Source organism: Carassius gibelio, chromosome B9 (assembly GCF_023724105.1).
Source record: "Carassius gibelio isolate Cgi1373 ecotype wild population from Czech Republic chromosome B9, carGib1.2-hapl.c, whole genome shotgun sequence".
Classification (NCBI taxonomy): domain Eukaryota; kingdom Metazoa; phylum Chordata; class Actinopteri; order Cypriniformes; family Cyprinidae; genus Carassius; species Carassius gibelio.
Genome location: NC_068404.1, coordinates 27624536 through 27629275, shown reverse-complemented (window position 1 = coordinate 27629275; position 4740 = coordinate 27624536). Strand labels below are relative to the sequence as shown.

At 35.4% G+C, this 4740-nt stretch overlaps 1 protein-coding gene across 1 annotated transcript in view; it reads right to left on the bottom strand.

Annotated features, from left to right (window-relative positions):
* The window catches only part of LOC127965155 (potassium voltage-gated channel subfamily H member 7), an 82294-nt gene that overhangs the window by 27099 nt on the left and 50455 nt on the right, over window positions 1-4740 (bottom strand). The window lies entirely within an intron of this gene.

Below are 4740 nucleotides of genomic sequence, written 5' to 3'. Positions count from 1 at the left end.
CTTGGGAAAGAGAGAAGGTGTGTATTAGTTGCATTGAGAGCAGATTGGATTTTACCAAGAATGACTGGCTAATACTCATTCAACTCATTCAGGCTGAGTTTGGTTCTCTGTTGCTCATTCACAGACTTCAAATCCTAGTGAACTGCACTTAAAGACCCAAAACAAAGGCTGTCCCAAAATTTAGGTGCAACTCAATCAAATCTGCATAAAACGACCCAAACCTCTAATAAGCGGGGGGATGATTAGTACACACACACACACACACACACACACACACACACAAAAAAAAAGCATATCACAACTTACATTTGTTTTCATCTCACAATTCTGACTTCTTTAACTTGCAATTGCATGTTGTAAGTTATCCGTCAAATTTGATTTGATTTGAGTTTATATCTTGCAGTTCGGACTTTATTTGTCAAAATTGCGACTTTGTCTCGCAATTGAGAGTTTATATCTCACAATTATGACTTTCTGACTCGCAATTGCGAGTTCATATTATGCAATTCTGAGGAAGAAAAATTGTGAGATAAAATGTAAAAGTGCAATAGAAAGATGATGTTTGGACAACTATCTTACATTTAAATTGACTAAGAGAGAAAAAAATTAATCCAGAATGACAAACAAAATAGAAATATCAATGATCAATAAACCTGTTTAATACAATGACAAAATAAGAAAACAGTTTCAACTAATTAAAAAAACAACAACAACTGGCTAGTTTAAATATATACAAAGCAATTACTGATTACTGACAGTGGAAATGTAAATAAAAATGCAAAGTACATTACACAAAATAAATAAATAGGTCAGTTTTGAATCAGATTTCAAAGGATAAATGCAGTTTTTTTTTTTTTTGACATCTGTTTACTGCAAACAAAAATAAATATACTTTGTATAATTTATATAACACAGAGAATTGCTACCTACAAAGAGTGTTCCAAATCAGTCACTCCGTTTCAGGTTCCATTCAAACTGCTACCTATGTAGTCAGCTCTCTAGGTCCTGGAACACAGCCATGGTCTTTTATACCTTTAAATATCCATAGTTAAGTGTATCAGAAGAGCCGGGACACATTGTGTCCTAATATACCCAAAGCTCAGATCTGTCATGTCTGTGCGTGACTGCCACATTAATTAATATTTTGATAGTTGTACTCAATTTTAGCCCATTACACACGGCTGTGCCTGCTAACACCAGAGATCCATCTCATCAAAATTTCGCACCGCGAGGATAAAATAAACACCAGAAATGTGAGACACGGCTAATGAGTTTTAGCATACTGTATCTCGCCCAGCTCTCACACTACCAAACTGAAGAGAAAAGAGATAAATCCTCATTTGCAGGTGAAATCAGTTCACTATATGAAGACAAGGTCCCTGCGAGCTGACAGCGGGCACTATCTCATTCGAAACGACTCTTCAACATCTTACTTCGTCCCCTGGTGGGAGACCATTTGTTTGGCTGGCAATTATTCAGTGGCCTCACAAAGAGAGGTTGGGACCCGCGCTGGGTATTTTTAGAATATGTCTTAATAGATGTGTCTGACAGCAATGCTTAGCATGCATACTAGCGCTGACAGCGTGTTAGCGAGCTAGCATGTGGAGCAAAGCACGTGGCTTTTTTGAGAAGTGCAGACACAGGCCCTGCTGCATCTGTCATGAACAGCCCATTAAAAACTGATTAGCAGCGAATCACGCTTTTGAGTTATAGCTGGACATTGTGAGGATGGACACTCAATTATACTGATGGTTCATTAAGCTTGACCTCACATGAATGGCCTATACTTTAAATTACAGCTTTTGAGTAGATGAGTAAAGTGTGAACACAAAATTTTATTGGTAATAAATAAATATTGGTTGACAAAGCCTTGTCTGCAAGTTTAAGATGAGTTTAAAAGCTTGAGAAGCCTGTATTTATAATACATTATAAAGCTGTTCTTAAGGCATTATAATAAATGCATAATGCATTATAAAAAACCTTATAATATGTTGTATCATCATAGTTTTAGTTGCTATGTTGCTAGTATTTTTCTAACATTAGCATATTGCTAACCTGAGTTACCATTTTTTATTATGTTTCTAGCTTGTTTCTATAATGAATTAGAATTTTGGTAGCATGTTTCTAACAGATTGCTAGCATGCATGTTTTTAGCATTTTTAGCATCTTGCTAACATGTTATATCACGCCATCATAATTTTTAATCAAAAACACACTCTGCTGACGGTGTATACTGTCTGACAGTAAAAGTGTGAGGCTATATAAGTGATGATTATTGCAGATGTCATAAAAGCCTGTGGAATATGATTCAAGTGCTTGATTCAAGCTGTGGTCATCGCCAGTGTGGTCAAGCCATTCATCTGAGTGCTGTAAATGAGATGCATCATGTAGCCACCTGCCATCTGTCTAACACACACACACACACACACACACATACACACATATCACATTCTGACCACTGACCACAGATCAAATCCATCTGTCTGACCGCAGAGGGCTGCATTTGTGTAATGCAGAATGTCAGATTCTTAATAAAGACAAAGCCTTTTAGTGCTCTCTCTCTCTCTCTCTATATATATATATATATTTATATATTTTTCTCAGTCTTTTTATTTAACCTGATATACAGTATATGCATCATACATAAGTTTGGGTCAGTGAGATGCTGTTTTTTTAAAGATATATTGCTTTTATTCAGCAATGATGCATTAAATTTATCAAAAGTGACACTGAAGATATTTATATAACTACAAATTATTTCTATTTCAAATAAACACTGTTCTTTTGCATTTTCTAATCAAAGAATAATGAAAAAATTCCACATAAATATATCAGCTCAACTGTTTTCAACATTCATAATAATCAGAAATGTTTGTTGAGCAGTAAATCAGTATATTAGAATGATTTCTGAAGATCATGTGACACTGAAGACTGAAGTAAAGTTATTTTAAGGTGTAATAATATATAACAAACACGGCCCTGGTGAGCATAAGAGCATATTTTTTCTTTCAAAAAATAAAGAAAAACATCTTGCTGACCCCAAATTTTGTGTCTGAAGTGGACAGGGTAACATCAAATAATTAACAGTATCAGTATTAGAACTTCAACCAAACATTCACTGAAATTCAATTTAATTCAAATTATTGAAAGTAAGAAATAAAAGAAGAAGCTGATAAGTTTGATCCAGTTGAGCGATTCATTTGCATCATAAATTTTAAAAGTTAACAGAGACCTTAGGGTGGAATTGATTTATTACAACATTTAAGGAAAAACAAATAAGTATATATGGATGTTTATGATTGAGTTTTGTTATTCTAGTAAATATATTAAGATTGATACAGGTACAATTTTATTTTATTTTGCATAGGCAGCATATATATATATATATATATATATATATATATATATATATATATATATATATATATAATTATTATCTTATCTTTGTTAAACATTTGGAGTCTTGACAACACTGAATGTTTGGTTGTAAAAAAATAGAATTAAAATTATGATTCCTCCGATTGCGAAGAAATCACACTTTTCAGACATGTCAGAGCACACATAAATATCAAGATAATTTAGCTGTATCTCACAGCTCTAGTTGCGACCAGAGACAGATGTGCGAGCGCCTGCAGTAAAACCGAGCGCAGATGCAGCGAGCGTGAGGTTTGTTAACCGGGTGAAGGCTGGAGCTCCACAGCCCTTTTCAGACAAGCGTGTGAATGTGAAACCTCTGGGAAAATATGATCTGAACAAAAGCAATATACTTAGCAAAACCAAGCAGCAAAACCCTTCTATAGTCTAAAAATATACACTGCATGCCATCAAATAATGACCTGCTGACATTTCCAGTAGCTCTTAATCTATAATGCCATTCTTTAATATTTTAAAAGCCGCTGTGTGTGTGTTTCTTGTCCTTAGGTTGTAAATGGCTCAGATGGAGTAGCTGTCACTGGAACGGACCACAGAGCGGGGAAACCATATGCTCCAATGTGCCAAGAGCTCATGATAGGCCATTGACGGACGTGCCCACATAAACAAGCGAGGAATAGAGCCAACCGGCGTGCCAGCGATTCAGCCTGTAAGCTGTTCAAACATCAGTTTTCTCTTTCCTCTCTCTCTCATCATAATCATTGACTCCCATTTGCTTAGCCACTAATCCAAATAAATGGATTCAGAAATGAAGGCCATTCAAAAAAAAAAAGAGAGGGAAAAACAGCATACAGTGTATTCTGATACTCTAATCCCTGATTCACTGAAAAAGTTGTGCTTTCTGACCTCTGGAAACACTAGGCCTGATCTGATCTGTATAACGGACAATGTACAGTACAAACAATAAATGAATAAACAGATCATCTAAAAGGTCCTGTGAGATTGTTTTATGCAGGCCCCTGTGTGTTAAAGGAATAGTTTACGCAAAAATGAAAAATTGCTTAGAATGTATGCATCCCCGGGTCATAAGATGTAGATGAGTTTGTTTCTTAATCAGATTAGATTTGGAGAACTCCATCAGTGTCTCAGCAGTGGATGCTGTGCAGTGAATGGGTGCCGTCAGTATGAGAGTCCAAACAGCTGATAAAAACATCAGAATAATCCAGAGGTAATCCACACCACTCCAGTCCAGGATGGACTTTTTCACTGGAAGAAGTGGATTATGGACGCATAAGTTTAACATTAAAACATCTTGAATATTTTTTTTTTTTTTTTTTTTTTTTTTACAAACATGCAGCTTTTGGCTTC